General features: G+C 39.8%; 1 pseudogene; it reads right to left on the bottom strand.

Annotated features, from left to right (window-relative positions):
* LOC135974541 (olfactory receptor 14A16-like) overlaps positions 1 to 9656 on the bottom strand; it is a 50402-nt pseudogene extending 40746 nt beyond the window's left edge.
* Positions 9657 to 10013: the final 357 nt, after the last annotated feature.

Below are 10013 nucleotides of genomic sequence, written 5' to 3'. Positions count from 1 at the left end.
TTGCATATTCATAAAAATGCTTTAATAATACTTTGTTCTTTTAGAATTTTTAAGTTCAAAAGTGTTGTGCTTCTGGCTAATATCCCCTTCTCCATGAGCACTCTCACTCAGAGGACCCTCTCTGTGTACAGATCCCCACAGGACAATCCAGGCTTTAATCAGGAACAAAGGGAAGTCAGGATTTAGTTTCTTTAATAAGAAAAAATATATCTAGAAAGCAGCCTAAGATAAAACATCCTTGGCATTGACTCTGTTACCTTTTCACAGAAATGGGACCTCATGGTCTAGCTGCCTTATACCCCCAGTCCAGTGCTGACCCCCCCCATAGACACCCCAGTTGCATATGCACACCTTTCCCAGCATTCCACCTTGTGAGTACTCTGGCTTTACAGTTCATCTCTTCAGGGGCATGCAGTAGTGAAAGTAAGCAGATACACAGGCTCTGCAGAATATTCTAAAGCCAGATCTAGACAAACAATAAATCACCTGGACACATTTTCCTCTCTCAAGTTCCTCTTCACACTTGAACATTCTTCAGGTTTAGGTCAGAGCCACAAAGGAGTTCAGATCCCCACATGCACATAGCTTCTCCTCCAAATCATGGAGTCTCTCTCTTCTGCAGGCCACCTCTTTCTTCCTCGGTTTCATTGTTAAAAATTGCCCTGTTGCTACAAAACAGGCCCCTCTATTCCTCTCTCCTGCCCAAACTTCCTTTCTGTCTGAGTCCCCCATGTTGCCTCAAGAGATCAAAACTCATGAATTGGATCCCAAAAAACACCATGAGATTTAAAAAAAAACCCCACTGTATTGTGCTTTTTGGTCTCTCTTGATTTTTTGAGAGAGAGAAAGAGTGTGTGTGTGTGTGAGTGAGAGAGAGAGCACTACTCACTCTTACATTTATTGGGTAAAGTGATTTTGGCCCCTGCGGAAGAAGCACTCTGTCATGTCTCTAATATCTGCCCATCCTCTGCCCCCACCAGTTCTCTCCACAAAGCCCCCACAGCCATCAGTTCAGCCCCTCCCCCCTCTACCCCTCCTGGAGTTCTTCACACCCCCTCTCAGGCCCGGGGAAGCTGCATTTTACGGATTTTCCATTCTCCCTTTCCGTCAGACCACCTGGGTAGAACTGTTCTCCCAGCTCAGGCACCCTCCTTAGCACTGTTCAGCTGGAGCCCTTAAGGTCAACATCTTTTTTTGTTCTATAGCTTCTTCCAAACATGCAGGGATAATACACATCAGGGATGCTGTCAGCTCCTGGTTGACTCACTGCACATTGATGATTGAGTGATACAACAATTTCATAAAACTAACCGGAATTCATAAGTTGTACACACATTCCCCAGATCATCACAAGCTACTATTATGAACTCTAATTTGAACTCGAACATCTACATTTGAAGAGTTTTTGTTGACCAACTCCCACTAAAATAGTCAGATGTTATGCTACAGCTTGGAAAACGTAAGGTTAAAAGTCTTGCAAAATGAAATATAGCAAGTTTCATTAATGACCTTAGTGAAAGTAGTGAAAAATTCTCATATGCAAACTGCAGATGATTCAGAATTACTTAGTAAATAGATCTAACATCTTTTTCAGACTAAAATACAGTATCATCATTACTATATTCATTAAATGTGAAAGGAAAAAAAACCCAAGATGGAGCAGGGGAATGTTTTCAGTTGCCTTCAACATCAGAAAGATTTTCTGAAAGATTAATGTATTTGCAGATCAGATACTGGAACCTCTGATAGTTTTCTAATTAAGGAAAGAGGATTGTCTGTTTTATTCTATACACAATCTTATACTGTGCTCATTACTGTAGCATTTGAGCACCTTCCCATAGTGCATTAAGAGACATTACTAACATCTGTCATGTTTGTTGTTCTCAATTTCTCTCCAGCAAGCATGTGCAATGGAGTGTCTTGTTTTGGTAGGATGTTTTTGTGTTGTTTTTGTTTGTTTTAAATAAACATGTTGCTATGTGCTTATGTTAGAGAAGACATGGTCAAAGAAATGCGCTTTGCACTTGGAGCAGGAAGTGGTGAAGTTTGTGGTGGTCCTTAGTTCTTGGGGAAGTTCATTCCACAGTCTCAGACTACCCCTGAAAAAGCCTGTCTTCCACCCGTGGCAATTAACTTTATTCTGCTTGTAGAGAGTTTGATATTACTATTCATCAGATGTGTCCACTGAGGTACCAGTAGGCAGCTATGCAGGTTAGCACATGGGCAACTTCAGGTATCTCATAGTAAGTAACAAATGGTTTTTCTACCTTTTTCTATATGCACATTTCAGTAATAATACTTCATTTACTACAGCTGGATGTTAAGGCTCAGCATAGTCTGCTATGACTAAATTGATACAAGCCCTAACTTGTCTAATGTTAAATGCTGGATTATCATACATGCATGTGCACTATAAACCTTATCCTGAGGCAAATGTTTGTGGTTTAACCACTCCCATGACATTTATTAATGCTGTAAAATCAAGTCAACTGTAATATCTTCTGTAATTGCCTTATGCCTATACTATGCAAAAAGCTGCACACGGCCCTGTCCAGCAAGAGTCTTCATACAACCCCTGCTAAACAGTTGCCAGCTCTAGAAAGACACCTGTCAATTGACAGCTTGCTCTCTCAGCAGTCTATTTTTCCTTGCTTAGCATCTATTCCTTCCCTATCCATAGTCTGGGCTTGCATAGCGTGATTGCTGCCTAAGGCATCCTTTGAGGTGTTCCTTTTGCTTCACTTGCTGCACTCCTGGCATGGCAATGGCTTTGTCTATACAACAACAGTTAGCAGCCAGCTGAGTGTCTGGTATGCAGAGGTGCAAGGGACCTATGAAGAGGAATGAACCCAAGGTTCCATAAAGTATAGGACAAGCCCTAAATACCATCTGTGGTACACAACAGCAGGCCCACTGCTATATAAACTGAATCAAAGCATGACCCGTATTGTACCAAAAGGATTGTCTTGTACTTCTTCTAACCTTGTTAGAAAATAGGAATGTCTCTTGCTGTCAGTGAAGTATTAATAACTGAAGTGCATTGATGTCAATCTAATATGAACAGCAGGGACATCAAGTTCACCACTTGTGTAAGTTTTAGTGTGAATTACATTTTTTAAAATGAAAAAGACTTGTAATCCAGTGAGATTGAGATTAGTGTGAGCATTCTATTTCAAATGCAGAAAATAATTAAACAATACACCACACTATATTTCCAACTTTGGGTCATTATTGCATTATATTTTTGCAGAGCTGATTTTTTTTTTTTTTAGCTCCATCTACAGGGTTTTTTTTTTTTTTAATGCACTGCAAGTACACAAATCCACTGAAAAAAGCATGAGTGAGGATATGTACACTGTGCAATGCAGGGAATATATTTAAAGATATCTTTCATTTACTGCAGTGCAGGATTAGAGAAATCACCCAAGCAAGGGCTTTGTTGTTTTTATGTTTTAGAAAACTGTCTATCATTCAACAGGAGGTAACGATTTGTGTGTGGATTTTAACATACTTTCTAGGGTATGGTGCGCATGTAAAAATGGTACAAATTTAGAAATTTTGTTTCATTTTGAAAATGTGTTAGAACACATTTATAGAAACAGGAAAAGCAAGTAGTGGACATCAAAAACAAGATAGATATTTGTAAGTAATGGATAAACTGAGAATGGATTTATGAGCATTAGTATCCAATAATAATTTAAATGTCCACATTAACTATTTCATTCATGGTTGATCAAATCACACAAGAAAGGAAATGGACACTCATAATATGAAAATCTGTCTAATCTGTTGAGCATGAAATCTTACCTTGGTGCCAAGAGTGGGTGAAGCCTGGGTACTAAGCAAAGCTTGAGTACACCAGCAGTCCCCACATTGGATTCCTGGAGCCAAACAAGCCATGGGGCCATCTGAGCCTCACAGAGGGGAAGCCAAGCTTGCAAAGTCCAGGAGGCAGGTGAACTCTATGAAGAGAGTGCCGACTGTGAGAAATCCAGCATCCAGAAGGGTATCTGAGCCCCACGAAGGGTAAGCTAAGGGTTTGTCTACATTACCCGCTGTATCAATGGGCAGCGATCAATCCAGCAGGGGTTGATTTATTGCGTCTAGTGAAGATGTGATAAATCGACCGCCGAGCGCTCTCCCGTCGACTCAGGTACTCCACCGGAGTGAGAGGCGCAGGCGGAGTCGACGGGGGAGCATCGGCCATCAACTTACCCCAGTGAAGACACCGTGGTGAGTAGATCTAAGTACGTCGACTTAGAGAAATTGATCCCCCCATCCCCAGTGTAGACCAGGCCTAAGACAATGATCACACTTTGATCACACAGGATCATACTTTGAACATTTGCACAATATACTGTGACATCTTATTTTTGCATCTCAAATGGGCAGTGTGATTTATGGATGCAACTTGGAATAGTACCCACGACTCTCCAGTCCCCCACAATTCAACCCCCACCTGGGCTTTCTTTGAATGAGCAGCAGGAGTTATTTTCTTTTGGGATGATCTGTTGTTTCACTGGGTACCAAACAGATCCATGTAATATGAATGAACATTTGCTGAAAGCAGTTACTGAAGAATTACATTGTTTGCTTATTTTGGATTATGAATCTTGCTGTAGATTTTGGAAGACAGCATTGTAAACTCAATTCTCCAAATATCTGCAATACAGAAGCAACTGACATTGTAATTTTTAATGAGGCTGTAACAAATATGAAGGAGCTAAGCCAAATGCTCACAATGCATGTCAACAGCCCCCAGTTCCAGGCCACTACCTTTATTTTTTAATAATTTGGCCTTGCAGCTTAAAAATTGTAAAGAATTTAAGAATTAGGAAAGTGAATTATTTTAAACATTTCCAAGAAGCTTAATCTATAATTAATAATAGGTCTGTCAAGCAATTAAAAATATTAATTGTGATTAATTACATGATTAAAAAGATTAATCACAATTAATTGCGCTGTTAAACAATAATAAAATACCATTTATTTAAATATTTTGGCTGTTTTCTACATTTTCAAATATATTGATTTTGATTACAACACAGAATACAAAGTGTACAGTGCTCACTTTATATTTATTTTTGATTACAAGTATTTGCACTGTAAAAAACAAGAAATAGTATTTTTCGATTCACTTAATACAAGTATTGTAGTGCAATCTCTTTATCATGAAAGTTGAACTTACAAATGGAGAATTATGTAAAAAAAACTGCATTCAAAAATAAAACGATCTAAAATTTTAGACTCTGCAAGTCCACTCAGTCCTACTTCTTGTTCAGCCAATCGCTCAGACAAACAAGTTTGTTTACATTTGCAGGACATAATGCTGCCCGCTTCTTGTTTACAATATCACCTGAAAGCGAGAACAGGTATTCTCATGATACTGTTGTAGCCGGTGTTGTTAGATATTTACATGCCAGATGTGCTAAAGATTCATATGTCCCTTCATGCTTCAACCACCATTCTGGGGGATATTGCGTTCCATGCCAACAATGGGTTCTGCTCAATCACAATCCAAAGCAGTGTGGACCAACACATGTTCATTTTCATTATAAGAGTCAGATGCCACCAGCAGAAAGTTGATTTTCTTCTTTGGTGGTTCAGGTTCTGTAGTTTCCACATCGGAGTGTTGCTATTTTAAGATTTCTGAAAGCATGCTCCACACCTCATCCCTCTCAGATTTTGGAAGGCACTTCAGATTCTTAAACCTTGGATCGAGTGCTGTGGCTATCCTTAGAAATCTCACATTGGTAACTTCTTTGCATTTTGTCAAACCTGCAGCGAAAGTCTTCTTAAAATGAACATATGTTGGATCATCATCTGAAACTGCTATAACAGGAAATATATGGCAGAATGTGGGTAAAACAGAGCACTGGACATACAAACCTCCCCCAAGGAGTTCAGTCAGAAATTTAATTAATGCTTTTTTTTTTTTAATGAGCATCATCAGCATGGAAGTATGTCCTCTGGAATGGTGGCTGAAGCATGAAGGGGCATACAAATGTTTAGCATATCTGGCACGTAAATACCTTGCAATGCCGGCTATGAAAGTGCCACGAAAATGCCTGTTCTCACTTTCTGGTGACATTGTAAATAAGAAGAGGCCAGCATTATCTCCTGTAAATGTTAACAAACTTGTTTGTCTTAGCAATTGGCTGAACAAGAAGTAGGACTTGTAGGCTCTGAAGTTTGACATTGTTTTGTTTTTGAGTGCAGTTATGTAACAAAAATAAATCTACATTTGTAAATTGCACTTACACAATAAAGTGATTGCACTACAGCACTTGTATGCGGTGAATTGAAAAATACTATCTCTTTTGTTTATTATTTTAACAGTGCAAATATTTGGAATAAAAATATACACTTTGATTTCAACTACAATACAGAATACAATATATTTGAAAATGTAGAAAAACATGCAAAATATCTAATACATTTCAATTGGCATTCTATTGTTTAACAGTGCGATTAAAACTGTGATTAATCACGATTAATTTTTTTAAATTGTGAGTTAACTGCAATTGATCAACAGTCCTAATTAATACATAATCCTTTTGTGTTCATTCCTTTTGGTACTCACACAAAATACAGCAGTGAACACTTTCTGATCTAAAGAGTAAAACTGAAGAGATGCATTTTTAGGATGATTAGTTCTATGCTACGTGAGAAAAGGACTTCCACGTTGTATAAAATGCTGGATTCTTTGTTAACAGACATACAGGTAAGATTACTTAAAAGAAAAGCTGTCTTCTATTTTAATTGAGTCTATTTTAAACCAACTATCCTTTTGGTTGAACCAGATTAGAAACTTGTCTAACCAAAAATGATAGTGGTTACTTGTGAAAGTTAATCTAAGCAAAATTCTAATATTCACACACAGGGTTGTTTTGGCATTCTCTTGCCCCTACTGGTTCTTGATATCTAATACATTCTCAAAGTTTTACATTTGAGCACCTTTTTCACAGTAGAAAAATCAAGCCATTACCTCTCCATCTTTTCTGGGGGATCCTGACAAGATATTTGAAGAATGTGAAAAGTTCTTATCAACCTAAGGCTCAAACCCAAAGTGCAGCTCTTCCTATTCTAAGCTAAGAGAAATAAAGGGATGCTGGGTCTCAGTATGTAGCTATTTTAAAATATAGCCCAGTTCACACCCGTAATGTGGCCAGTTCATGCCTCCTGCAATGCCAGTGACAACATCCTTCCAGTTGCCTGCCTGCCAATCTCACACTCACTATGCAGAATCATACTGCCTAAAAGGTAAAAGGCCCTGCTTTGATAGAATATTAGGGTTTTGTTTTTCAAACCACCATTGAGGTTAACAGTTATGACCATACAAACCCCGGGTATTTATATACATTAAAGACATGATATAGACCAACAAAAAACCACCTCAACCCACCATGTTGTGTTAAAGTGAGGAAGAGTATTTACATACCCAACTTACAGCAATAACTAGGTACAAAAAGGCAAGGTTGAGAGACCAAGCTCCACAATTAATTTTGAATTTTCTCTGATATTTGTTTATGCTACATATGTTAACATAGCTAGTTTTTCTTAATAAAAACAGTCTTGTAGGATCCATCGGTGATCTTCCAGAAAACACCATCCTGGCCACTATGGACGTAGAAGCCCTCTACACCAATATTCCACACAAAGATGGACTACAAGCTATCAGGAACAGTATCCCTGATAATGTCACAGCTAACCTGGTGGCTGAACTTTGTGATTTTGTCCTCACCCACAACTATTTCACATTTGGGGACAATATATACCTTCAAGTCAGCGGCACTGCTATGGGTACCCGCATGGCCCCACAATATGACAACATTTTTATGGCTGACTTAGAACAACGCTTCCTTAGCTCTCGTCCCCTAACGCCCCTACTCTACTTGCGCTACATTGATGACATCTTCATCATCTGGACCCATGGAAAAGAAGCCCTTGAGGAATTTCACCATGATTTCAATAATTTCCATCCCACCATCAACCTCGGCCTAGATCAATCCACCCAAGCGGTCCATTTCCTGGACACTACTGTGCTAATAAGCGATGGTCACATCAATACCACCCTATACCGGAAACCTACTGACCGCTACACTTACCTACATGCCTCCAGCTTCCATCCAGGACACACCACACGATCCATTGTCTACAGCCAAGCTCTAAGATATAACCGCATTTGCTCCAATCCCTCGGATAGAGACAAGCACCTACAAGATCTCTATCAAGCATTCTTAAAACTACAATACCCACCTGCTGAAGTGAAAAAACAGATTGACAGAGCCAGACGAGTACCCAGAAGTCACCTCCTACAAGACAGGCCCAACAAAGAAAATAACAGAACACCACTAGCTGTCACCTTCAGCCCCCAACTAAAACCTCTCCAGCGCATCATCAGAGATCTACAACCTATCCTGAAAGATGATCCTTTACTCTCACAGATCTTGGGAGACAGACCTGTCCTCGCTTACAGACAACCCCCCAACCTAAAGCAAATACTCACCAGCAACCACACATCACTGAACAAAACCACTAACCCAGGAACCTATCCTTGTAACAAACCCCGATGCCAACTCTGTCCACATATCTATTCAAGTGACATCATCATAGGACCTAATCACATCAGCCATACCATCAGGGGCTCGTTCACCTGCACATCTACCAATGTGATATATGCCATCATGTGCCAGCAATGCCCCTCTGCCATGTACATTGGCCAAACCGGACAGTCTCTACGCAAAAGAATTAATGGACACAAATCTGACATCAGGAATCAAAATACTCAAAAACCAGTGGGAGAACACTTTAACCTGTCTGGTCATTCAGTGACAGACCTGCGGGTGGCTATATTACAACAGAAAAACTTCAAAAACAGACTCCAACGAGAGACTGCTGAGCTAGAATTGATATGCAAACTAGACACAATCAACTCCGGTTTGAATAAGGACTGGGAATGGCTGAGCCATTACAAACATTGAATCTATCTCCCCTTGTAAGTATTCTCACACTTATTATCAAACTGTCTGTACTGGGCTAGCTTGATTATCACTTCAAAAGTTTTTTTTTTCCTCTTAATTAATTGGCCTCTCAGAGTTGGTAAGACAACTCCCACCTGTTTATGCTCTCTGTATGTGTGTATATATATCTCCTCAATATATGTTCCATTCTATATGCATCCGAAGAAGTGGGCTGTAGTCCACGAAAGCTTATGCTCTAATAAATTTGTTAGTCTCTAAGGTGCCACAAGTACTCCTGTTCTTCTTTTTGCGGATACAGACTAACACGGCTGTTACTCTGAAACCTGTCATATTGATCGTAGGACATTGTGACCAACAAGACAAACTGTGAAATGCCCAGCAGGAAATAGAAGTAGGACTGACCCAGGCAGCCATAAAAGGAGATGGTATTCCTCCCTGATAGGAAGTTCTCCAGCATTTTTGGGACCACAGTCATAATCATGGGGATTTCAATGAGGAACAGATTGCAAAGGAAGAAACACATGGGTGACTGCAGGCGGTAGTCAATGCATACCAAGGTGATGATGATGGAGTTCCCAATCATTGCCACCACAACATTCACAGCAGTTCCTGACAGCAGAATCTGTCCAGCCAGACCCCTGATTCCCCTTGGTAAACTGAGGATAGTAACATTTATACAACGTTATCCAGAGTTCGCCCACTTCTGGGTGACAGAGGTATACAAATACAAATACCTCAAAAGCATTTGTACCTAATTCTCCTCTCCATCACCCTGGTGTAAATTAGTAATCACTGCACTGGAGTCCATTGAGCTGATTCTACTTTCTCTCACCGCAGTGCAAGTCGGGAGTAACTCCACTGGAATCAGTGGAGCTGCTTTCCCCATCCTCATTCCCATATTACACCAATCTTCACAAGCTAAGGGTCTGACTGAAGGAAATTAAGGTGGTTTTCACAAAAGGAGAGTTATTTTACTGATCTAATCCTGGCCCTTGCTCTTGTCCTTCCCTCTGCAACCATCACATGATG

Source organism: Chrysemys picta, chromosome 12 (assembly GCF_011386835.1).
Source record: "Chrysemys picta bellii isolate R12L10 chromosome 12, ASM1138683v2, whole genome shotgun sequence".
NCBI lineage: Eukaryota > Metazoa > Chordata > Testudines > Emydidae > Chrysemys > Chrysemys picta.
This window is presented reverse-complemented; position numbering and strand designations above follow the sequence as displayed.